The sequence below is a fragment of the Diceros bicornis genome, chromosome 8 (assembly GCF_020826845.1).
Source record: "Diceros bicornis minor isolate mBicDic1 chromosome 8, mDicBic1.mat.cur, whole genome shotgun sequence".
Taxonomy (NCBI): domain Eukaryota; kingdom Metazoa; phylum Chordata; class Mammalia; order Perissodactyla; family Rhinocerotidae; genus Diceros; species Diceros bicornis.
The window spans coordinates 40,191,020-40,218,449 of NC_080747.1; the positions used below are offsets into that span (position 1 = coordinate 40,191,020).

Here is a 27,430-nt window from a genome sequence, read left to right on the forward strand (position 1 = left end):
GCAAGATGCAAATTCATTAGCAGGGCCCTGCATGATTCAGCACCTGCCTGCCCCTCTAACACATCTCTCATAGGCTGTCCAGGCGCCCTATGGCATGACTGGTGGTCTCCCCTCTCATGCTTTTCTTTTTTTTTTTCTTTTCTTTTGTTTTTTTGGTGAGGAAGATTGGCCCTGAGCTAACATCTGCCAATCCTCCTCTTTTTTTTCTGCTGAGGAAGACTGGCCCTGAGCTAACATCCGTGCCCGTCTTCCTCCACTTTATATGGGACGCCGCCACAGTATGGTTTGACAAGCAGTGCGTTGGTGCGCGCTCGGGATCCGAACCTACGAACCCCAGGCCGCCGCAGCAGAGCGTGAGCACTTAACCACTTGCGCCACCGGGCCGGCCCCTCCCCTCTCATGCTTTTGCGTGTGCTGGAGCTTCAGCCTTCCTCTGCTTCTCCATCCCTCTCTCACTCATTCTTAGAGAGTGGGCCCAGGGGTCGCCTCCTCTTGGCAGCCCTGCCAGACTCAAATTTACTTTCCCACCTTCTGTGCTCCCATCGCACTCTGTTATGCATATGTGTATACATATATATGTATCTATTATGCATGTATATGTATATAAATTTAATGTTCAAAACTAACATGTATGAAACACTATGTGTCAGGCACTCTTCTGGTCTCTCTTCACCTTTTAACTCCATCCCTACAGCAACGCTATGAGGGAGGTGCTAGTAACATCTTTGGTCACACAGCCAGGAAGTGACAGAAGCAGAATTTGAACCCAGGCTCCAGAGCAATGCCAGAGCATGTGTGCTTCAGAGCAATGCCACCCTGCTGTGCCTTGGCTGCCATCACACTGTTACAACGCCTGACATCACTCATTGTCACTCCTTCTTGACTGTCAGCTCCTTGAGGGCAGGGACTGATCTTGGTCAGTAACTGGAACACTGTATGAACTCAGGAATGAATAAATGAATTAACGAGGCACAGAATAAAAAATGAATAATACATGACCCTTTATTCCAAGGGGCTCACAGTCTCTTTTTCTCCCTTCTTTCCTCCTTCCCTTCTTTTTTTTTTTTTTTTTTTTTTTTTTGGTGAGGAAGATTGGCCCTGAGCTAACATCTGTTTCCAGTCCTCCTCTTTGTGTATGTTGGTTGCCACCACAGCATGGCTTGATGAGCGGTGTATGTCCCCGCCCAGGATCCAAAACTGTGAATCCTGGGCTGCAGAAGCAGAGTGGGCAAGCTTAACCACTATGTCACCAGGCTGGCCCCTCATCCCTCCCTTCTTTCCTCCAGTCCTTCCTTAACAAAATAATTGCAGGGCCTTTTTAACAACCTGAGAAATTGGTAGTATTATTCCATTTTACATGCAAGAAAAATGAGGCCCAGAGAAGTTAACATGGCCAAGGTCATAACTGGGAACGACCTTGGGAAAGAAACAGCTTTCTAATTGAGTTTGTGGTAAAAATGAACAGCCCTCTGTTACACCAAAGTCTAACTTCCAGCAAATACCCTAAGTGGCATTTGTCTTTTAATATCTTGCTACAGCCAGGCACAGCCAGGATTCAGACCTCAGCGGCCTGGCTCCAGACTCATGCTCTAAACCTCTACAGTATATATGTCTCCAGTAGCCTCACTGGGTAGGAGAGACACATAGCTGATACAAAACAAGAGACAGGTACAGAAACTTGGGCAGCAGGGGAGAGAGAGGGACCAAGACAAGCCATTTGGGCGAGGTGGGAGAGAGTGCCAGCAGTGTGGCTGGCTGAAGAGCAGGCCCTGGGGGTAGGGTGGGGATGGTTTAAGAGCCAAACGCAGGTAGGAATCTAGATCAGCACCACCGGGAGGTCAGGGCTCATTCACAACCACCTCTGCCCTGCTGGTTAAATGGGGTCCAGGACCAGTTCCTGGTGGGGAGGTGTGTGTGTGTGTGTAGGGGGGGCATCGTGGATGACCTCCGAGTGGCCAGCACAGCCCTCACTCTCCTGCCATCCCTTTTCTTGTCCCAGCTCTCTGCTTGCCATCTGCCCAGCTCTGTGAGAGGCTCTGTGAATCACAAGATCTCGTGAGTCACTCGTTCCCTCTCTGAGGAATAAATAACGTCAAGTCTCACAAAAGCAGAGCAGCCGGGTTTAAATGAGGTGTCACACAAAGATGGAGTGCGCGTTCTGCTTTCCGTTATGAACTGGCACCGCTGTCAGGAGAGGCACTTTGGCAGGCTCTCAGCTTGAGCTGTCGTGCCATTGACCCAGACCTCTGGCTGCTTTAGGTCCATCTGGGTTTGGTGTTCTGACTGCCAGACTCAGCTTTTCTTTTTGCCTCAGAAGAGGCAAAGCGGGCCCTGGAGATCATAATTTTGGCCCAAATGGGGAAAATCTGAAATATGAAGATGAGTGTACGTCGATTTGGTTGTGTCTCCAGTCTTCCTTGAGGCACGCCTATCCTTTATTTCACTCTTGAATGCTGATAATAGACATCCTGAAAGTAAATTTAGTACTTACAACATTCCAGAACTGCTTTCCAACGCCTATGACATGTAAAGTCCTTTGAATGCAAAAAGCAGAGTGCCCCTGGTGTAGCAGAGAGAATACGTGGTCAAGCAGAGGCTAGTAATATCTTGTGGCAGATTTTTTTGACCTCATTCCAAGAGTGCTCTGTCATCTTCGTGTCCTGGTGCCTGTCCCAAGCCTCTCTCTAGAGCAGCCTCCCCACTTGGCTACCATCAGGGTAGGAGAAAAGTAATTTGATTTTCTGGTGAAAAATACTCACAATAGCATGTAAATCCAAGCATAGATTTACTCCTTGCAGGGCATAATTCCATTTTAGAAGAGAGTCTTATTATTCAAAATTTAATTGATAGAGGGTTGGGTGAGACACTTTTTTTTTTTTGCTGAGGAAGATTCGCCCTGAGCTAACATCCACTGTCAATCTTCCTCTTTTTTTTTGTATGTCAGCTGCCACCACAGCATGGCCACTGACAGACAAGTGGTGTAGGTCTGCACCCGGGAACCGAAACCTGGGCTGCCAAAGTGGAGCGTGCTAAACTTAGCCACTAGACCACTGAGGCTGGCCCGATAAGACTTTTTTTTTTTTAAATAGACATTATCTTTTAGAGCAAGTTTAGATTCACAGCAAAATTGAATGGAAAGTACAGAGATTTCCCATATCCCCCCTTGTCCCCACTCATGCATAGCCTCCCCCATTACCAACATCCCCCACCAGAGTGGTACATTTGTTACAGGATGTTACAATCAATGAACCCACACTGACACAGCATTATCACCGAGTCCATTATGGTTCATTCTTGGTGTCGTACACTCTATGGGTTTGGACAAATGTATAATGGCATAAATCCACAATTATAGTATCATACAGAGTATTTTCACTGCCCTGAAAATCCTCTATGCTCTGTCTATTCATCCCTCTCTCCCCCTGGCAAATACTGATCTTATTATTGTCTCCATAGTTTTGATTTTTCCAGAATGTCATATTGTTGGAATCATACAGTAGGTAGTCTTTTCAGATTGGCTTCTTTCACTTAGTAATATGCATTTAAGGTCCCTCCATGTCTTTTCCTGGCTGGATAGCTCATTCTTTTTCAGCACTGAATAATATTCCATTGTCTGGATGTACCACAGTTCATCTATTCATCTGCTGAAGGACATCTTGCTTGCTTCCAAGTTTTGGAAATTATGAATCAAGCTCTTAATAAACATCTGTCTGCAGGTCTTTGTGTGGACATGAGGTTTCAACTCCTTTGGGTAAATACCAAGGAGCATGATTGCTGGATCATATGGTAAGAGTATGTTTAGTTTTGTAAGAAACTGCCAAACTGTCTTCCAAAGTGGTTGTACCATTTTGCAATCCCACCAGCAATGAATGAGAGTTCCTGTTGCTCTACATCCTTGACAGCATCTGGTGTTGTCAGTGAAGATTTCCTTTTGAGAGGAATTTTCTGGAACCCCTTCGTTATCCTGGTCAGTCCTCCTCCCCTGATTTGCTTTGCCTAGCCTTAGGGAGAAGAATCAGTATCCTGCTGGTCCACTTCTGAAGGGTTGCTGGGGCCTTAGCTGATACTGTTTCAGATAGTTCAACTCCAACTTCCCACTCTATGGCACCTCCCAGGGCTGTTTCACACTGTGTCTACCCTACCCCGCCCTCAGACACCTACTCTGTGTCATGGCAAGCTTTCACCTATTCTTCAGGTCTCATTGGAGATAGCCATAGAGCCCAGGAATTTAGGGCATGGACTCTGGAGCCAAATTGTCTGGGTTCCAATTATAGCCCCACTGTATATCTATATCTATATAAATAATAGCTTGGAACAGTGCCTAGTACATAGGTAGGAAGTGCTGTTTAAGAGTTCATAACCACTTGCTGCAGAAAAACCCTCCCTAGCCTCTGGTGTAGGGATCCCTCCTGTGTGCTCTATTTAATGACCTCTTTTTTTGCCTCTATTCTAAGATGTGAGATCCCTGAAGGCAGGGACTGTCTTTCTCACCTTCATATCTGTGGTGAGAAAACCACCTCAAGATATTAATTTATATTCTGTACTCATCCAGCAGCCTGAACAAATAGTAAGTATTCTCCCTATCCCATTCCAAGATAGTCACTGAGGGTGTCCTTACCTCCAGATTCTTAATGACTTCTGTATCACCGGGATAAAAAGAGAATTCATAAATAAAGCATGAAACCAGCATCCAGAATATCACCACTATGTAGCATTTTGTTGTAGAAAAAAAGCTTCAGCTGAGAGAAGAAGAAGTGGACCCACCCTAGAGTGAAGATTTTGAGATTTTCGAGAAACTGGGAAGGGAGCAGAGGTGTGCAGGTGCTGGAGTAGTGGAGACCAGCACTTCACTCCCTCCTATAGCTCTGGTCTGTGGAAGGACCTCATAGCAAAAAATAGCTGCAGGGTGCCCTGAGGAAGGAGGCTCACTAAACATTTAGCTTCCCAGCCGTCAAAAGATCTGGGGCTGGGGCCATTGCTTTCAAGGGACCATGTGGATTTTGACATTGAACAGAGGCCAGAGGGAATCAGAGAACCTTCTAAAAAGTCCTGGATGGTGCCAGATCCCCCCTCCTGACTCTACAGAGATGGGTTACCTCCCCACCTTGCCCCCAACAAATTCATGAGATTGAATTTCCTGAGTGGATGGGGGCTCTGAACACATGTAACTTTGTTTGAGATACAAAGGTGTGGCTTATTTTTAACTCTAGTGAAGTGAGCTAAAATTCACACCTGTAACATGTCCAAGGTCCTGGCAAAAGTAGGCACATAGACTATTCGGTGAGTAGGTAAAAGCCGAAAGTATCTTGAAATGTATCCAGTCTATTTTAATAACACCATAGAAACAGTTTTTGTTTACCTACCTTGAATAAAGGTTTTCCAGGCCTATTTCCTGAGCATTTAAAGCCCATCCAAATGAATTGTCTTTGAACAAGGATTCAAAAGACTTTCGTGACTGCAAGTTAGCAACAAGTTGAATTTATAAGTCACCAGTCTTAAACACTGTTGGTTGCCTAAGCAACTAAGCTGGCTGCTTTACACTTTGACTAGGAAAAGGTTGGAGTCTCCAATCAGAACATGTATGACAAAGCCCCACCCATATTATAAAGTCTGTTAGACAAAAAAAAACAAAATCTTACTTTGCATATTGGCATCCATTTCACAAAGCTGCCTTGTGCCTAACAATTCCTAGTCCTGGCTCAGAATGAAAGTTGTTTAGGCTGTTGTTTTTTCTACTCAATTACTTGTGGTCATTCATCCAGGAATTACTCAAAGGTATTAAATCTAGCAATGATCCAAAAAATGTTCCTTTAGTCATTAGTTTCTGCTCAGTCTCCTCTTCAGTCTTCAGAGATTCTTTCTAGGCTGCTATAATGGCCTGTAGACCTGATTTATTTTCTTGCTCCTCTAAGTATCAGAAGAGTATCTAAAAGACAGATAATAAATGGAAAAAGTAGGAACAAGCTAAACACCATGACAAAGCATTCAAGCAAATTTCGAAGCTGAGACAACTGGACAAAGTCCACTGGACCACTGTCCTGGACCCTCAGCAAATCAGCGCCGTAAAAACAGGCTGTTATAGTGGAAAAGATATTTAAGGACCTCAGAGAACCCTGACTGATACACAATATAAGAAGACTTTATAGATACCCTTCAAGCAAATCTGACACATGATGATTTAGGACCACTGTTTATCTTTCTCATTAACAAAATAGAAAGAGGGTAAATGTGACTTTGTAACTATGTTTTGGGTTTTCAGTTAGATAAATACTGTACTTTATTAATATTCCGAATGGCTTTATTTTTTCAATGTTTCATGTCAATTTTGGATCTTTAGTACAGCTTAACTTTTTAAAAAAGTTTCTTTCTTTCTCCTACTATAAATGCAGAGAGCTTTTGGCCTTTAGAAGCTGTAAGGGCTTTACGACGTGTTACAACAGCACATTTATCTTTGATTCTAGAGTAAACTGAAATCTTTAAGAGTAATTGGATGTGTATCAGAGGAAGTCCTAAATGGTTCAGTTAAAGTTCACAGTCATGAAAAATTATGAAAATCATTCATCTTGTAAGGTCTGCACTTTACCAGACTAACGGCCTCAGAAATGAGAACATTAATTGTTATGATGTTACCACATCATAATTTCATAAAAGCAAACATTAGTTAAAATACACATATAAATAATTTTAAATCCCGTAATATTGACTGACAAGTACTGTGCTAAAGGGCTTTCCATGCGACTGACACCCTGACAGGTTGAATGACTGGCCCAAGATCACATTGGCAGCTGTGATAAAGGCAGGATTGAAATTTAGAGTCAATGATTAATTTTCCATCCAAGCAGTAGTTACTGAGCACTTACTAGGTGTTGTGCTGAGTTCTAGGTTCTGGGGATACTGAGATGAATAAAACATCAAAATCTCTGCCGTGGGTATTAGGAACACAGTGGAGTTTTACAGTTAGAATTGATAACGACTTCCTCCATGATTAGGCAGCATTCTAGCTGTCTATGTGGAAGTTTAGCCCTCAAAGTTGATTTGTTTTTCCTGAAGGAGAAAGGCCCCAAAGTTCATCCTAAGTCTCTGAAGAGCGGAAGTCAGGACTAAAGCCAGACTCTTTCGGAAAAAAATTCGTCTTGGAAATAGCTACTTCCTTTTTTTGTGTGTGTGTGTGAAGGAAGATCAGCCCTGAGCTAACATCCATGCTAATCCTCCTCTTTTTGCTGAGGAAGACCAGCTCTGAGCTAACATCTATTGCCAATCCTCCTCCTTTTTTTTTTTTCCCCCAAAGCCCCAGTAGATAGTTGTATGTCATAGCTGCACATCCTTCTAGTTGCTGTATGTGGGACGTGGTCAGAGAAGCGGTGCACTGGTGCGCGCCTGGGATCCGAACCCGGGCCGCCAGTGGCGGAGCGCGCGCACTTAACCGCTAAGCCAGGGGCCAGCCCAAATAGCTACTTGCTTTAAAAAACAACCAACCAACCAACCAACGTGTGCACACGCATGCGCACATCCACATTCCTCTATAGATTTTCTAGGTAAACTTTATAAATAGGGGACGATATCTTTTACAATTCAGGATTGCCAGGCCAGTGGACTATTTTTCCCTGCTAAAGATATCTGGTTGTGACAATTTCCATACATTTCAATAAAAAGGACATCAGTGTATTTCCATAATACAGTGATCTGAATTTGCTGGGAGAGCCTGGGGTTCATCAGGTAAGGCTTTTACTCCCTTAGCAACCAAATTGCTCTCATTCTGCAATGTATGACAGTCTCTACAGTGGCCTGACCTACTTGGGGAGCCCAAAACAAGCCCACAGAAGCACCTCGGTCTCTGAACACCATAGCCATATGCACATCCAACTCACAATTCATGGCTTAGGGTTGCTGCTTGTTATGTTACACAGGCAAGAAGTCTCAGTAAGAAATTTTAAAATAGTTGACATTTCTCCATAGACAATTACCTAAACTTTCTATAATTTAAAGTATAGTGCTAGCTTTTCATATTGAAAAACATTGGGATAAACAAATAAATAGGATGCCTTCAGCAGTAATTATGGCTACAATTAAAAAATCATTACAATTATACTATATATATTTATAATGATGAATAAACTCTTCATTTGTAATTTAGACATGATGATCTATGATCTTTATATTTAAGTCTTATTTTACAGGCTTAATACATACATATTACATTATAGGAAGTGAAAGAATCTTGAAATAAGATTTCCCTCTCCTCTGGGTTTCTGAAGAAAGCACTCATTTCCTTTTCCACTCATTGAGAACAAGCTCATATGATTCACCGTAATACAAGATTTTTTTTTTAGCAATTCCCAGAAGGTTTGAGCTGTGCATAAATAATTTAAAACAGACATCATTAAGATACTGGAGTTCATATTCACATGAAAACTATCTAGTTTTCTTGCATTTTATGAAAGTAAAAAACTAAGTATCTTTGAACATGACTTAGCTAACTAGCACCATGGACTTAGATGGATGGGAAATTCCAATATGAGGCATCACATCCTGAAAGGTACAGTGGGAGTTGACGAGGCCCTCATTTTAGGTCATTTAGAGAAATGATTGCTGTCTTCTTGCTGAACACTTCATCTTCTTTCCGTCACCTCGTAATCTTGGCTATGAAATGGACATGTATATTAAGTTTTTGTTTCTTGTTATTGGTGAAGAGTTTCTTTCTCCTCTCCTTCTTGGCACTAGGGACAATTTGATGACAAACTGAAAAACAGGCCATTGGATAGATAAAGATTTTGGACTGAGAAGAAAGAGGATGAGGGCTCCAGTTCCGGCTCTGGGTGACCTGTCTACATTTCTGTCTTAGGACAAAATACTCCACCCACTGGGCCTCAGTTCCTTACCTGTAAAAAGGACAGCAGTAGGGGCCGGCCCCGTGGCTTAGCGGTTAAGTGTGCGCGCTCTGCTACTGGCGGCCCGCGTTTGGATCCTGGGCACGCGCCGACACACTGCTTGTCTGGCCATGCTGAGGCGGCATCCCACATACAGCAACTAGAAGGATGTGCAACTATGACATACAACTATCTACTGGGGCTGTGGGGAGAAAAAGGAAAAAAAAAACAGGAGGAGGATTGGCAATAGATGTTAGCTCAGGGCCGGTCTTCCTCAGCAAAAAAAGAGGAGGATTGGCATGGATGTTAGCTCAGGGCTGATCTTCCTCATGAAAAAAAAAAAAAAGGACAGCAATAGACCACATTATCCTTGAAGTTTCAATGTTAGCTGCGAAACTCTATGATTTAAATCCAGTTTTAGCTATGGCAACTAAGAAGCAAAATGGTAAGAAGCTGTAAGATGCCAATTATTACGTATTCTGTAACACCAAATTCATAAAGCAAAAATGTAATTGGAGTTCCTTCAAGAGTAGTCCAATTGCCGTGGGGCAGTACTGCTGCAAGTGTTATGTTATTCCTCACTCTCAATGTTTCCTTTCATTTGAAGGGCTATCCATCACTGTGACCCTCCTGGCATCTCTCTGCACCTGTCACTCACTCTTTTCTTGGGCAGATGCAGTGATTCGTCTAACTGGTCAGTTTAGAAGGAGAATCTGGATAGAGTAGCCAGCTCGTCCCTCTGGAGTCCTCTTGGGAGCTGGTGTACCTGCAGAGAATGTGTGTCCTGCTCTGTTCCATCATGCTGTAGGTTTATAGGGTCAAGGCCCTACTTGGGGAGATCTGTAGTCATCCACGGGTAAGTGTGCCTATTTCTGGGGTTTAGTATTAAGAAAACATTTTTCTCTTAAATCTAAGCTACATTCTGTAATATCAGCTTTCTTAGCAGTAAAAATGATATTTTGATTTCCTTGTGTCTTATTTTTTAGGTCTATTTCTCAAGTAGTTCAGAACTTGGATGAGGTGCTATTTTTGGGCTTCCCTGAAGTCCCAATGAGCAGTACTAGATTGTAATTAAAAATGACTTTGACCAGGAACTTTCCACATCGATTCTTTTCCCAGCCTCCATTGTCTCTGGTAAGGCTTTGACAACATCACTGCAAATTCTGGCATTCCAAATACTGGAGATCATTATCTTAGCCAACAATTACACAGCTGCCTGGCACTCATGGTTCTAAAATGGGAGCCAAATATTTAAATAATCACCATGTGCTTTAAATATATTGCATCCAACTTATTACAGATGAATCAACATGGGAAGGAAGGGGTTCTTATTACATGACTCTGGATGTTGGCTGAAATTTGAATAACCAATCTACCCTTATTATAATTTGTTTTCCCCTTGAATCCAGAGAGAAGAAAGGCTTGAAGTCACAGAAGCTATGTAATTTAATAAATATCTGAGGGCCTCGTATGGTACCTGGACTTCTCTAGGTACTAAGGAATACAGCAGTGGACCAAACAGACAAAAATCCATATCCTCAAGGAGCTTGTATTTAAGTAGGAGGAGACACACAATAACCAAAATAAATAAGTAAATAAAGAAATCAGTATGATAATGCAGTGTGGTGGCATAATGTCTGGAGTCAAACAGCCTGAGATCAAAGCCTGGCTCCATCACTTACAAGCTGTATGACCTTTGGGAAAGTTCTTAACCTCTCTGTGCCTCAGTTTCCTCATCAGTAAAATGAGTTTAATAAAACTTTTGTAGATTTGTCATGAGGATTGCATTTAATGAATGTTAAGCACTTAGAATGGTGCCCAGCACGCTTAAGGCACTATATAAGTACTTTCTATTTTTATGTTAAATAGTGCTAAAACAACAAAGGGAGAAAGGATGTGTTAGGCCAGTTTATAATTTTTAATGAGCAATAAAAAAAAGACCTCAATGGGGCCCGCCCCGTGGCTTAGCGGTTAAGTGCGCGCGCTCCGCTGCTGGCGGCGCGAGTTTGGATCCTTGGTGCACACTGATGCACCACTTCTCTGGCCATGATGAGGCCGTGTCCCACATACAGCAACTAGAAGGATGTGCAGCTATGACATACAACTGTCTACTGGGGCTCGGGGGGGGAAAATAAATAAATAATTACAAAAAAAAAGACCTCAATGAAAAAGTGGCGTTTGAGTAAAGACCTGAAGTTGCTGAGGGAGTCAGTCACTCAGACATCTGGGGGAAAGTGTTCCAGGCAGAAGGAAGGGCAAGTACAAAGGCCCTGAGGCTGGCACATGTCTAGGGTTCTAGGAACTGCAGGAGGCCAATGTGGCTGGAGGAGAGAATGCAATAGAGAGGGGTCGTAGACTGGGACTCCTGAGAAGAGCCTAAGACAGGAATTCAGGTGTCTATGATTTATTGAGGATGTGCTCTCAGGAAAAAGGGAGAGAGGAGAGCAGAAGGGAGCAGGTGACAGAGCTAAGTGAGGATGTGGCCTCAGGAGGTACAATGTGGCCCATGGGGTGCTCTGGAGTATGAATTGTGCTGTAGAGTGTGTCCTGCCTCGAGACAAGTGGGTGGGCCTTTTGTCCTTTCATATCTGTGAGTCACCAGCAGCAGGCTGCCGGGTGAGGTGGTTTCTTAGTCCCCTTGGGCTACTATAACAAGACCCACAGACTGGGTGGCTTATAAACAACAGACCCTTATTCGTCGAGGTTCTGGAGGCTGGAAGTCTGAGATCAGAGTGCCAGCATTCTAGGGGAGGGTCCTCTTCCAGGTTGCAGACTTCTCTTTGTATCTTCACATGGCAGAAGGGGCTAAGGCTCCATCTCTGTGGGGTCTCTTTTATAAAGGCACTAATCCCATTCAGGAAGGCTCCACCCTCATGACCTAATCAGCTCCCAAAGGCCCCACCTACTAATACTGTCCCTTTGGCGGTTAGGATTTCAACATATGGATTTGGGGCGGGGGACAAAACATTCAGACCATAGCAGCTGGCTCCCATTGGCCAAGGGCAATTCCCAGGAGAAGGAGCAGCTGTGAGTCGCTCGAAGCAGCTGGAAGGTGGTGCACTAACCTGGAGAGGGGCATCTGCACAGGACACAGCAGTGTCTACTACGGGAGAGTAATAGGAAACAAAGTCACTTTTCCTAGGGGACTTGTAGACATTTCATGGTTCCAAAAGATTGGAATCTGAATTTGGTAAGAATCACCTGTCTTATTCCAGGAACAGAATCTCAGCCACTAAGAGGGCTGCAGTCTTTTCACTTCTGTACTTGTGCTTCTGAAAAACCACACAGTGGGAGCAGCTTGGTGCCTCCACAAATTCCTGGCTTCTGACTTTTGTCAGGCCCTCGATACTGCTGAAAAAGTCTCCAGGACATAGTTCCCTGGTCACGTCCTACTCCCCTCTTCTCAGCATCTATTCTGCACACTGACTGCTCTTCTCAAGTCTCCACCTCACCATCTCTTCTGCATCCTCGGCAATGAACTTGAAGGACAGCTCTCGTTCAAGAACTGATCCTTCTGCAAGAGTTACAGCCAAAGAGGCTGGATGATGATAAGGGGCTTCCCAGCCCTTGGCAGGGAGAATCTTTGGAAGGGATCTCACTGTGGGTTCAGGGCTAGCTGGGCTAATGAGCGAGAGTTTCCTCAAACAGGTGGAGGCTTCACATGCAGGGCCCCTTTCTCCAAACGGAGCGGCAGGTGCCAACACCGCTGCTCCAGGAGGCCTTGGAGAATCATCTTGTCCTTTTTCAGATAAGCCAGGGAAGGGATGCAGGAGTCAGCCTGAGCCACCTCTCTACCTCACAGGTTTTCCTGGGAAAAACAGAAGCTTGTGACTGTACGTGAACCATTATCGTGGGACCCTGTTTCCAGAACTTCATGGGAGGTGGGCTATCTCAGTCCTAAACTGTTGGAGGGAATCTCAGTGCTGCTAACTTCTCATAGGAAGAGAGGAGAGCTGAGGACACCCCCAACCCAAGAAAACGCCCTGAAACCTCATTTGGAAGGAAAGTGGATCAGATGGATAATATTATGTGTTGGAGGGGTCTTCTAGGAAGATTCCTACAGACTAGTTATAGGCCTGTTAGGGAATCACTTTCTACTGAGTCTCAATGGAAGGTTCAAGACCACATGGGCCCTGGGTAAAATCAGATTTGGGGAATCATGCTGAGGATCTCTCCTTGAGTGGACCCTCCCATGAAATAATGGATAAATAAATAAATAGGTGTATAGAATCCTTTCTATGCTGGGCACTATTCTAAGCACTTCAGGTGTGTTAACTTATTTAATCCTCAGAACATCCATATTAAATAGGTATTATTATTATTATGCCCCATTTTACAGATGAGGAAACTGAGGCACTGAAAAGTTGGATTACTTATCCAAGGTTGCTCAGCTTGTGAGTTATGGAGCTAAATTTGAACCTACACAGGCTGGCTTTAGAATCCATGCTCTTAAACTCAACACTATCCTGTCTCCCAAGCTACTCTCCCTACCTGCTGGATGGGATTCTGTTCACCGACCTTCCCCCAAATCCAGTGGTTTGGTAACGCGGAGACAGAGTCTGACCTAGACATCAGCTCTTCCAGGAAGGCTGACAATTTGATGCTTCTCCAAATTATTCTTCTTTTTCTTCTCTTTCTTTGAAGGCAACCTGAATTTAATTTTTCAAATATGTAAAATACTAATATGGCTCAAAAACCAAAACTATATCCAAAGGTATACATTGAGAACTCTGGTTCCCATCCCTGTCTTTGTCCACCACATTACTGCCCCCCTCCCCCCACCCCCTAGGTAACTACTTCTATTGGTTTCTTGAATCCTTGCAATGTTTTATGAACATATGAGCAAATCCAAAGATGTGTAATTGTTTTCCTCTTTATCTTATATAAAATTTAGCATACTATAAACACTGTTCTGCACCTACCTTTTTCTTTCTCTCTTTCTTTTCTTCTTTTTTCCTTTTTAACCTATCCCAGGGATCTTTCTACATCAGTGCAATGAGAACTTTCTTATTCTTTTTTCTTAGCTTCATAGAATTCCATCATGTGGATGTACCACAGTTTATTTAACCAGATCCCCAGACAGGTTAACCAGACAGATGCTAGAGTTGTTTCTAATTTTTGCTTATGCTGCAATGAAGACATTTGTAACAGAACTGCGCACATGTGTAAGTATGTACAAGGTCACACAGTTAGTAAGTGGTGAGGCCAAAATTCTCAGCAATGGGATTGCTGGCCCAAAGGATAAGTGCATTGATAATTTCGATAGCTATTACGGATTTCTCTCCAAACCTATATTCTATAAATGGTTCCAGGTTTATTCCTAGGGAAGCTGAGCCCTGTAGCAGGCTAAGGCAGTGAAGAAGCGCTGCGGGGGCACCTTGCTGCCTCACCTCCATGGTCCTTGATGATTCAGGTCTGGCTCCCCACTGGCATATTCCATACACAAAGCAATAGCCCAGCAGGCAGACAGCCTCACGTCCTCAGAAGGCAGCATAGCAATCATGGATCGTAACTGGGGCTGGAGCTTTGGGTGTCTTACACTTTATCCCAAGCAGCTTATCAAACTATTGCTTCCAGCCACACAGTATTTGTCCCTGAGAGGAGCTGTGGTGCCTTTGTGCAATGTAAACTTAGCTAAATTGGAACTACACTTCCCGGACACCTAGATATGGGAATACCCTGTGTGGTTCAGAGTTATGGTTGCCACAAAGAGATTTGTGTGATATTTGAGAGGCAGAAATGAAGTAGCAGCCATTACATTTTGAAGCTTGGTAGAGGTGGTTAGGGACAGCCACAGAGAAGCCAGTGGGTTTCACTTTCTATTGATTTTCCTCACTCTGAGTGCAGCTCTTCTTCGTGACTGCTGGCCCTACTGACCAGTGGTGATCCCAGATCCACCATCAAATGCTTTGCTCTGAGCTCACAGAGGTGGAAGCCACAAAGAGTTGATAGCCTTCCAGAGACTTCTATCCCTGCCCCCTTCATGGCTCCTCTCCAACAGCTGGTTTCAACTAGCATCCAACAAACTCTGACTTGTCCATTTGCACCAGAGCTGGTTAGTGACTTTTCTCCGGTGCTCTTTGGACCTTCTCTTCAGCTCCTCCCCAAATCGTATAAAGTCTAACTCATAATAGATAGTCTACCCCATTATACTCATAGTGGCCTTTCTGCTCTGATTGAAACCTACTGGTATAGGAGGGAAAAATAATTATCTTCATCTCATTACATTTCCAGGGACATTTTATCATTCCTTATAGATTGCCACACCAGACACCTTTCTGGCTGGCTGTCCTTGAATATGATCAATATATATCAATATAATCAATGTGACATTGAATATAATGTCTTTGAATATCTGGTAGGGGAGGCACAAAAGAATTCTTTTCAAGATAACCTTAATCAATCTAAAGATCCTCGTCAGTGAGAGAAACAGAAACTGAGGGCTCGAGATGCAGTGGAAAGGCATATTTTCCCTCCTCGTATGCCGCAGAGAACTGAAAATCTTCTCCCATCTCCAGGGCTGGACCTGTCACCTCCTGGTTTCTTCACTTTGTTCTCGGCTTGAGTCTTTCCCCCTCATCACATGGCACTATGCTGAAGAGAGGCCAGCAGGACTTAATTCAGTCACAAAATTGCTAAGTATACTCATTCACAATCTCGTGGTATAATGAGAAGCGTGTTTGCCTGTGGGTCAGAGGATCTGGTTTCTGGGTTCAATTGCCAAGAAGCCTCTGTGGGATTAGGGGAAAGTCATCCAGCCTCTCTGGGCTTCAGTTTCTCTGTAATTTGTTTTATAAAAGCAATGCTAATTGAATAGATTTTGGGTCATCTGCCACATACTTAAATTCATTGCTCTTGTAAAAGCCTTGTTAGAACTTGCATTTCAGTTGTTTGTATTAGAGTTCCACAGAGCGTGGCTCTTGCATCCCAGAAGGGTTATACCATTAAATACACGGATTGATGCGGCGCCCTCACCTGATCCCAGTGTCAGGCGGTCTTGTGTCGTAGATGATTCACACATGGAGCCATCCTGAGGGAAGTGGGAGTTCCAGAGCTCAGAGGGGTGGAGGAAAGTTTCCTCACTCTTTGCTTTCTGCAGAGTATGACATGTTACAGTTTATATGTGCCCAGCTGTATTATCATAATTGTTTTTAGGTAATATTCTCTGGCTTTAATTAAATTAACTCTCATAAAGTAGACAAATGACTTAAAAAAGATTTCCTGCAAAGAAACCATGGACTGAAACGAAAATAATAACATGAGCGCAAGCAAATGAACAACAATAAAAATGACAGAGCAGACACTCTTACTCCTAGAACAAACTCTTTGCTATCCACGTTAACAGGTAAAAATAACAAGGATCAAATCAGATCTGACAAAAATATTCAAAATTATCGAGATGGTTTACAATTTGGATTTACATCTGCTAGATTCACATCTACTGTCATTAATGAGGAACCTCTCCTTAAGGGCATAATGTGCCTTGAAATATTAACTAACGTAGTATGATGCCATCGTGATTAGCAAGGCATTTAACAATATGATTTATTGCATCTTTTTATTTTCTTTTTTGTGCACTTATTACAATGCTTATAACACCTTGGTAAGTACACATATTGGAAGCATGTACTGAAAACTTTTTCCTGATGAGATGAGCATGAGCCAAAAGCTGGAGACTACTGATCTGGACTGAGACTGATGTGTCCACATGTCCATCTGACTTATGAAGAGGGGGTGTGGGGGTGGCCCAGCTTGAATTCTGCACTTCACGATTGTAAGACATTTATCACTCTACTTTTTATGACCTATGACATAATTACAAGAATTAAGGAAAGGATTGTACTTTAGAAATTCAGACAAGTGTTTTCATTTCAACTGTCAGGAAACCCACCTCCACCCACCCCACCCCCACCCCCCGCAACTTCTAGGAAAAACAGGACTAGGTTTAATAATCTTTCAATGAATTGTTTGTTTTCTTTCTTAGTTTCACCTGGTTCAACATCTAAGTAAATCATCATTGCTAAGTTGTTAGTTTTTTGGAACAAAGAGAATCTGAAGATTTTTCAGATTTAGGAAAGAATCTTGTTAGGATATTAAATATGTGCAATATTTATTTTTAGGTCTACTTTACAGATCTAAAGTCACTCTTGTTCAGGAACGACAACAGAAAAAACCCTCTTGGTTTGCTCATAGAATGATTATTTATAGTACACTATTTTTTTTTTTTTGGTGAGGAAGATTGGCCCCGAGCTAACATCTGTGCCAATCTTCCTCTATTTTTTGTATATAGGATGCTGCCACAGCATGGCTTGATGGGCAGTGCATAGGTCTGCACCTGTGATGCGAACCCGTGAACCCAGGGCTGCTAAAGTGGAGTGTGCGAACTTAACCACTACACCACTGGGCTGGCCCTTATGGTATACCATTTTTAAAGTGTACTTTATGCAGAAAATAGTCATATTTAATACTTTAAGTTATTTTTAAGTTTTGCAAAATATAGACAGGAGACAGAAAAGAAGCATGGTGTAAACGTGGGCTAAATTGTGCACCAGTAACAGACAACCCCCTAGATCTTGGTGACTCAATGCCATAAAAGTTTATTTTTTACTCATTCTGCATGTCTAATACAGCTTGGCAGGTGGGGCTCTGCTCACTGAAAAGTCTCAGAGACTGTGGTAGACAGAATAATGGCCCCCAAAGATACCACATCCTAACACCCAGAACCTGTGAATATATTACCTTACATGGCAAAAAGTGCTTTGCTGATGTGATTAAGCATCTCGAGATGGGGAGAGTATTTCAGATTATGCAGGTGGGCCCAGTGTAATCAGAAGGGTTCTTAGGGAGGCAACAGGTCAAAGGCAGTAGTAAGAGATGTAACCATGGAAGGAAGAGGTTGGAGAAAAGTGAGGGGGGGGGGGCACAAACCAAGGAGTGCAGGCAACCTCTGGACACTAAAAAAGGCAAAGAAACGGATTCTCCTCTGCAGTCTCTAGAAAGAACCGGTCCTGTTGACATCCTGACTTTAGCCCAGTCAGACTGGTTTTGGACTTCTGACCTCTAAAACTATATGATGATAAATTTGTATTGTTTTAAGCCACTAAGTTGGTGGTAATTTGTTACAGAAGCAATAGGAAACTAATACAGGGACCTATGCTCCATCTTTTTTTGTGTGTGTGTGAGGAAGATCAGCCCTGAGCTAACATCCATGCTAATCCTCCTCTTTTTTTTGCTGAGGAAGACTGGCTCTGAGCTAACATCTATTGCCAATCCTCCTCCTTTTGTTTTTCCCCCCAAAGCCCCAGTAGATAGTTGTATGTCATAGTTGCACATCCTTCTAGTTGCTGTATGTGGGACACGGCCTCAGCATGGCCGGAGAAGCGGTGCGTCGGTGTGCGCCTGCGATCTGACCCCGGGCAGCCAGTAGCGGAGCGTGCGCACTTAACGGCTAAGCCACCCGGCCAGCCCCCCATGCTCCATCTTAACAAGTGCTTTCATGGTCTCTAAGGCAGAAAACAGAAAAGTGTTGAATTATGTGCCTGCTCTTACAGTTTCAACTAGAAGCGACGGGTATTGCTTCTGCTTACATTTCATTGGCCACTGAAAGTCACATGATCACAGCTGACTTCAGGGGAGGTGGGGCCTGCAATGCTGCCCTGTGCCTTCCAGTGGAGAGCCAGAGCATTTGTGGCTAACTCTAGGGACTAACATACAGGAAGAGCAGGACTGGAAAGACTAGGACTGAGAACAGCAAAAGTGTGACTCACGGAAGGAACACTCAGTAGATGACTGAGTGCACACAACCAGGATATAAAAAAAAAGGCAGTTCAAAATTTCCCACTGCTAGATTTGGAGTAGACACTGGTGAATGAGGCAGTGGCTACTGAGACTTCATCCGAATTCCAAAGACAGGAAGATTCCACCTCTCCTGGGTTCCGTGGAGCTAGAAGAGACAGCCCAGCCCTGGCAAGAGGAGAAGGGACCCTGAGGATCAGGGTCAGTGAACTCAAACTGCGTCAGGCTGCCTGCATTCCCATGTTCCCCTGTTAGCTGATTTCTGGCTGGGTTTGGCCAATGGGAGGCATTAATAGGAAATTGGTTGGTGGGAGGACCCAGCATATTTCTCCCTCTCCTTTTCCCCTCCTGTGGTGATAGGGACTGTATCTCTTCTTGTCTCCAGCTTTTGCTGGATCAGACTGTTTTCAAGTTCCAGCTTCTGCCAAGTGACTCTGAGCCCTTAGCTCTGGTAACTCATCTCCTCCTTTGTCCCTCCAGCCTAGGATGGGAATAAACTTGATGCTTTTGCTGATCTGTAGATTACTTCATTGTTTCCTGACTGTCTTTCAAGCCTCTGACATCATCTATATAACCAATTCCCTACATTAAAATTCCAGTTGGTTTCTGGTTTCCTGCTTGGGCCCTGGCTGAATCACTGAGTAACCCAGAATCTGACAAGCACACTGCCCACAAGGGCAACTCTGGATAAGGGAATGTCCTTGTGGTTCTAAGCAATAGGTGGGAAAAGACTAGTGAAAAGGACACAAGTCAGCAGGATTCAAGGCAGAGTGAACAGAGATACAGGGTTGCCAGATAAAATGCAGGTGTGTCTCATGCAATATATAGACTGTATCATTCTTTGTTGTCAGGCCCGTCTTGTGCACTGTAGGATGTTTAGCAATATTTGGGACATACTTATTCTAAAAGATTATTCATTGTTTATCTGAAATTCAAATTGAACTGTGTGTCTTGCATGTTTATTTGCTAAATGTGGCAAACTTAACAGAGAATGAGCTCATGATGAGAGCTAGCTTCAATGCTGGACTGTGCAGGAATAAATATGGGGGCAAGCAGGATCTGTTTTGCAAAAAAATTGGGCACTGGAATCACACCTTGATTGAAGTCTTTGTTATAGGCTACAGTTCCCGTGACTGAGGCAATGATGAAATACAGATTAGTCCAATCAGGCGACCTGTGAGAGGGAAGACTCAGAAAGAAGCCTGTGCATATGTGTGTATGTGTGTGTAAAAAGAGTTACAGAAACTTACCTGAAATAATGGTCCAAATTCACCTAGAGAAGCGTTCTCAATTATCTTGGAGTCTAAAGATATACAGATGGTGAACTAACATGTGTTTTTTGAGGACAATGATAGAAGACAAAAGCATCTTCCAAAGACCAAAAGTCCAAACCTGGTGATCTGTCTAAGCCAGTGGTTCTCAACTGGAGGCAATTTTGTCCCTTAGGGAATACTCGGCAATGCCTGAACACATTTTTGATTGCCACACATGGTGGGAGGTGCTACTGGCATCTGGTGGGTGGAGGCGAGCTAACCATTCTACGATGCACAGGACAGCTTCCAAAACAAAGAATCATCCAGTCCAAAAGGTCAGTAGTCCACTGTTGAGAAACCCTGGTGTAGACTCATGGCAAGTTAGTAGTTAGCACACGTTCCGTAAAGGCATGCACTAAGTGTGCCATCTGAAGACTGAAACCAGATAAGGCTGAAATTCCACAAGGACAGATTCTAAGCTAAAATAGAAGCAGCTGGCACCACACAGGCCCCTCATTTGTCATCCCATATCTGGGATTTAGCCACCTCTGAAGACAGACAATAAATCATCACCGTGGTGTGTGCACGGCATTGCTATCCTATGTATATTTAATCAGTATCCCTAAATGTTTTAACCAGAACACGACGCCTTTGTTTCTTCAGGGTGATTTATTTCCGCGTGATTCAAGAGATGGGTATATGCGTGGCAATATGGTTCAAGTTCAAGGAGTTCACTGGGGGAAGTTGTCAGCTAAACCAGGCCAAGGAGATACTAGAGACACGGCTAAAAACCAAGGGAATTCTCAGTTCCTGGGAAAGGTAACCAAGTATCTTTATTAAAGCTCTGTCAATTCTAGGGGACATAAAACCAACCCAACTGGCTTAAAAGCGGCGGAGGCAATGTTGCTTCATATAACCGAGCCTGTTCCTGGGGTATCTCAGAGGACTGGAGGAGGAGCCGCATGCACCAGTGCCTGTTCCTGGGACTGGACACCACCAGACTCTCTTGTTCTCTCCATCCATCTCTCATCTCTGGCTTCCTTTTGCAGACAGGCTTTCTTCACAGGGTCATGATAAGGAAGGTTACCACTGGCAGCCTAAATGTCACATCCTCCCAACTTGGAACTTCTTTGCCGTTATCCACATGTCGGACTCAGGAAAGGACTCTGTTTGGCTCTACTTGGGTCATTGCCCACTCCCGGATCACTCGCTGTATCCAGGGAAATGCTATTATGATTGGCCAAGTCTGTGTGATGGGACAATCCCTGTCATCAGGAGTGAGGTTACACTTTCAAATAGTAGCGGCGAGGGCGGGCCCCGTGGCTTAGCGGTTAAGTGCGCGCGCTCCGCTACTGGTGGCCAGGGTTCGGATCCTGGGTGCGCGCTGACACCCTGCTTCTCCGGCCTCATGGCCGCGTCCCACACACAGCAACTAGAAGGATGTGCAACTATGACATACAACTATCTACTGGGGCTTTGGGGGAAAAAAAAAGGAGGGTTGGCAATAGATGTTAGCTCAGAGCCAGTCTTCCTCAGCAAAAAGAGGAGGATTAGCACGGATGTTAGCTCAGGGCTGATCTTCCTCACACACACACAAAAAAATAGTAGGGGGGAAATTAGAATGACTTTCCTGGGACCACATTACTATGCCTTTTCTAGTCCTGAAGGCAATGGCTGTCACCTGACTGCTGGAAGGAGCTGGATCTGTGAGGGCTTTCATCCCTGGCTGTGCAGGGGCACCTTGGAAACACCACCTTGAGCTGTTTGGCTAAGGAACCCTCTTCACGTGGGGAAATTGTCCTGCACTCATGAGCCTTTTGTATTAGAGGATCACAGAGACAGAATCACATGGCAGGAACTCAGTGATACATGGTGATTGGTTAATGGAATTGGTTTTTTGTTTGGTTCTCAAGTTTTATTCAAGAAGTCATACAAAGTGTTCCAGATGAATCAGTTTTACCCCTTGTCTTTCTTCTCTCCTTCATCCTGGTTAATCTGGAAATAACATAATTCATAACGCTCCTTGCTGTTAGCAGCTACCTGTCGATTATTCTTCTTCAAATGTTTTTTGGTGAGATATTTCAAATATCTTTTGGAAAAAGGCACCTCAGAAGTTACGGTAATCTTGCTCTTGCTCCTTTCAATGGTTACGAACCCCTCCACCGAGATTCCCAGCATTTCCATTCACGTTTTTTCCTGAAGAAATTGCTCAAAATTGGCAGCATCCGTGATTCCATCTTCTACAGGGTTGGGTGAACTTCAGAACTTGCTTCTTTTTTCTGGCTCCTTCACAAGCTTTTTAGGGGTGCCATGGAGGCAGCGGAGGCAGAAAAAGGATTAATGCAGGCATTTCAATACTCCAGATGATGCGCGTGGGCGTGGGTAAAACACACTCTCTCTGCAGGCCCGCAATGGCCCTCACAGCCTCCCACAGTCATTTGAGTGATATAAGGGAAGAAGCACAGTCTATGGAGTCCAATAGACTGAGTTCCATCCCCTGTTCCACCACTTACTAGCTGAGTGATCCGCTGGACTTCTCTAAACCCCACCTTCCTCATCTGTAAAATGGGCCAATAATCCCCACTTCTCAAGGATTCTGAGATAATCTCTGAGATTATCTATGTATAGTGCCTGTTAAGTAAATGCTCCAAAATGCTTCTTTCCTCTCTCTCCTTCTCTGCAGATTTTGGCCTGCTTTTAGCAAAATCTAAAGATGCTGGATTTCTTTAAGTTCAGCAATATATAGCTCCACCTGTAGGAACGTTTTTGAATGTTGAAAAGAACACCCAGGTAATATATTTGAAAATATCTAAATAAATTACGCTTTAAAATATAAGACATCATACATAATAATTTGGTAAGTAAACTAAGCTAATCATAATTCATTTTTTATGTTGCTGAACAAAATGACTTTAGATCTGAAAGGATACTAAAAACAAATATTGGAAAAAATTCCATTTTTACTTCGCCCCACCCCTCCAAAGGTCAAATTCTATTTTCACTCTGAAGTTTCAAAATATATACAAATTTCTCTTCTCTGGTGGTTAAACTATGAATAGGTGTAAATGTCTTACCAAATTCTAACTCGTAGGACTGTCTGTCAGTGCACCATGCCAAGTTACTAAGAATAAAGAACATGGAGCCTGTCTACAGCAGTGCTATTTGAATAAATATTCTGGGGAAAGGACTTTGAGAACTGACTGTATTTCTAAAGATTTCTTAGTAAATATAATTTCTCCCAGCATGAACAAGAATGGAGATCTATACTTCAGAATAAATGGATAATGTGTCCTAGCAACCTGAAATTTAAAACTTGTTATTAGTCTTCCCCTGCATTTGGGACATCTAAGGGACAAACACAAACATCATTAAATAGAGAATTTATGTGTAAGGTGTGAAGTATAAGAGCTCTTAATTTTCTACAGCAGCTGAGTAAACCTTTGTCTGCAGTGTTGATTGGCATACACAAAATGAAATGTACAATCAAATTATGGCTTGGCAAGTTTTATTTACCCAAAGAAGGTCTTAATTCTTGTTGTTGACTTTATTTTTGCTGTTTCAATTAGCTTACATATAAAGTTAGTATATAATATTTATGCAACTGTGTCGAATTTATGCAATTTATTTCTTCTTTTATTTATCATCCTACTTCAAAAGAAGAAATAAAATATACAAAGAAATGTGTACGATGCTTAATTATTTATTTAACTGGGTAAGAGTCAATAGGGAACACTAATTTATAGAGATTATCTAGAATTCTTTATTGCCTTACTTTCAACAGGAGTTAATTTCTCCTTCTAAGGAATGATTTCTTTTCTTTCTGAACCAGAGACTGTTATAAAGATTAAATGAAATAACATATATTCAGTGCTGGCATACAGCAAGTTTTCAATAAATGTTGTTTCTCTTTTCAGTCCCTTCCAAAAACTAGTCATGCCGGTTGACTTAGCGGAACAAGTAGTTCTCAAATTTCAGAGCATATCAGAATCATCCCAGAAGTTTGTGAACTATACCACCACCTGGTTCCCACTTCAGAACCACAGGATTAGAACTTCTAGGACTGTGTCTAACAAGCTCTGATGGACACCAAGCATCAAAACCACTGATCATTGCTTTATTTAAGTCAGAGCCTACAACAATTTCTGAGTTAGTTTCTTTGGCTCCCAAGTACTGAGTGACTTCTGCATCAAATATAGAGAGAAATTTGGAGCCAGACAAGAGCTTAGTCTTTATTCCAACTCCATCTTTTGCAGTTGAAACTGACTCCCAGAGAGGCTAAGTGACTTGCTGGGGACACCCAGTCAGTTGCTGTGCATGGCGTGTTGTCCCTGGGCCTTGGCCCACGCCAGGGCTGGCTTTGAGCATTAAGTCCTCCTTGGCTTTGTGTGGTAGGAACATTTACTCTGGGATCAGGTTTACCTACTGTTGCTGCTTGTACAGCGCCATCCTGAAAATGTCACACTGATCCTGTACTTTGTACAAAAACAGCTTCCCAATTCTAATGGCTGGCTATTTCTCACTTTTATTACCTGATATAATTATCCCTTGCCCAGTCTTCTGTGTGGTTATGTGATTCATGACTGTTATTAGCAGCAGATCTGAATGCACTTTGAAAGGAGTATCATGAGCAAAGATTATTTATCAAGTACCGTACAATCCCAGTTGATTATTTTAATGTCTCAGAAGCATGAGAGATTTAGGTAGATACCTTTTGAAAAGACTGTTTCCTTTTTATTTGCTTCAAGTCAAGTTGGCTTTTGGGAGTATAAAGTTCTCCCATTTTTTAAATATAGGGACAAAATTTATAAATGCCCACTCATCTATTTTAGAATTGTACTATGTGGGCTTTGGATGAAAGACCATCATATATGATTTAGAGTGATGTTTTTGAAGTTGAATTCCTAAAATTGAATGAGTATCTCAAGATAAGGTATAACCAATCTCAAGAGTGTCTCTCTTTTTCAGTTATCTGAATTGATCTATCCTACCTGTGACTCAAATTATTATTACTGGAAATTAGTCCCTCGCAGGCTGTCCCTTGGTGATTTCTGAGCCATCCCCAGGATGTCCTTTATGTCTTCCCACCCGTGCCTCTTGCTGTGGTCTTGTCTGTGGCTGACCTTCATGGGATTCTTCTCTGTTGGCTGAGGCGGTCTTCTACTGCTAACTGATGCTATTAGCACCACTGTGTGTAGGTGAAGGGGACACTACTTACACTCCTGTCTCTTCATTCCCTATACCTCTATTTTAAGGATAGTTTCCTGAGATTTGATAATAGTGAAAGAGATGTACAATACAGCAGGGAAAGACCAGACCAGTACTCAGTTTCTCTAATAGTACTTAGGTTCCCTGCTTGACTCCAGCTCTCCCTTCACTACGCTGGGCCAGTGAAGGTTCTTAAGGCTTCAGGGTTTGTGTCAACTGTGTCCCACCCCTAGAGAGAAAAGAAAGTTTCTTCTTCACTTGTGTCTTTGGCCTACTGTCTAATTGTCTTAGACAATTAATCTATTGCCTGAATGATTGAGAGTTGGAAATGCTCATTCCCTACCAAGGAAACTATACAGGAGAGAATGGTCTGGCCCTGTGGCCTCATCAAGATAATCCTATCATAGCCTGATGTTAGTATTTTTCCCCAAAGCTAAATTATTGTCTCAAATAAAACCATGTATGAAATATCAAGAACCCAATCCAAGTTGAGTTGTTCCAAACTCAATCCAGATAATTCCATCTCTTTTCATCAAGGTTCATAAATGGGTAAGAGTAGGGGTCTAGTTTTCCCTGAAGTCATCTTGTTGTACAGAGAAACATTCCTCAATGTAATACTTCCCTGAGTACGGATATAAAAGTGCCTTCACTGTGAAAGTCACACTCCAAGGATCCCTCCACACCATGGCTGATATTTGAATGTTCTCTTCTTCCTCATCCCTCCATGTGTGTTCCTCCCAAAGCTGCTGGCCTGGTTGGACAAAGAAGCCCAGTGGGGAAGTCCCTAGAGGTCAGCATCCTGGGACACAGAGCACAGCAGAAAAGGGTGGAGAATGGATTTGAGGGGACAAATGGAGAATAATCAGCACAGTGCCTGAGGTAAGTGTATTTAGGGAGATTCCGATTCTCCACTGGGAACTCTAGAATGTCATAACTCAACCAATACTTTGGATTTTCCTAAAGATTGGATTCATAACTGTAAACTGCTGTGGCTGTTTGTGTGTCTGTGTGTGCATATGTGTGTGTCTCTCTATGTGTATATGTGTATGTGTGTGGGTATGTCTATGTATATGTGTCTTTGTATTTGTGTGAGTATATGTATGTCTGTGTGTGTCTGTGTGTCTCTGTATGTATGTGTATATATATGTCTGTGTGTGTGGGGGTGTGTGTGTGTCTGTATGTGTGTCTGTCTCTGTATGTATTATGTGTCTCCCTGTATGTCTGTGTATATACATCTGTGTGTGTGTGTGTGTGTTTCCCTGAAAGCAGAGGCTCGGGCTGGGACAGAGAAGAGAGGAACTTCTGGGATGGAAGACTCAGAGCTCACACACCGTGATGGCTCTCAGTCTGTGAGGCAGTGGATGGCCAGCCCAGGCATCTTGGGGGCTGCCTGGCACCGAGGAAAGGGGTCTTGGGAGTCTAAATGACTGTGATTTTCATTATGCAAGGCCAGTTTTGGCATGGTGCAATAGGATCATCCTTCTTAGACGAATCATTAGGCCAGGACTGCCCCTGAGATTTGAGGGGCTCAGGACAATAATATAAATGAAAGCCTGCATACCATATATCTCAATATTCAGAACCTATAAATCAGCTACATTGCAGCCTAGCCCTTGTGCCCAACATGGCCACAGCGCTCCCCAGAGATTGTCCTTGCCACCTGGAGGTTAAAGGAGCCACACTCTTGCCCTGCGTGCAAGTGGTAGCCCAACTCAGCTGGGGTGGGCGGGACAGACAGGCCAGGGCAGACCGGGGTCTGTGCTCAGACTCCTGTGAGTGAATTCACCTGCCTGAACCAGGGACAGGGACTGACCTGGGCCAAGCTTCCCGGGAGTTCTCAGCTCTCAGGGCCTCCACCTTCAAAGCAGAAGGATTCTATTGTCGAATTGCTTTGGGAAATTCCACATACCAGCTCCCCTGCCCACCCCCTTGGAGATTCACAATTTATATTATAGTATCTGGTAAAGATTCTGACAGATCATATGATAAGAAAATCTGCTTAACTTTGTTTAACTCAGCATTTGCCAAATGGAGCACTTTTTTGGGGACACCTTCCTTCCTTAAGCCTTAGTATAATAACCCACAGCCCCAGAGTTCTCCAGCATACCTAAGGAAATGCTTTTTTTGGAAGGGTTTTTGGACCTCAGATGCAGAGGACTGAATGACTCATACTCTTCAGTTTGTAGCACATAATTACCCTTGGGCCATGCAAGGCGCCGTCCTCATTCATTCGTTCATTTATCCAGAGTTGATTTATCACTGGGCATAGTATGCACAATGCATTAGAGCTCACAGTACTTTTAGGGGCCC

The 27,430-nt window shown here is 43.3% G+C and overlaps 1 pseudogene; it reads right to left on the bottom strand.

Moving 5' to 3' along the window:
- Positions 1-21,871: 21,871 nt before the first annotated feature.
- Positions 21,872-22,227, bottom strand: LOC131409224 (large ribosomal subunit protein eL22-like; annotated as a pseudogene).
- Between the last annotated feature and the right edge of the window lie 5,203 nt (positions 22,228-27,430).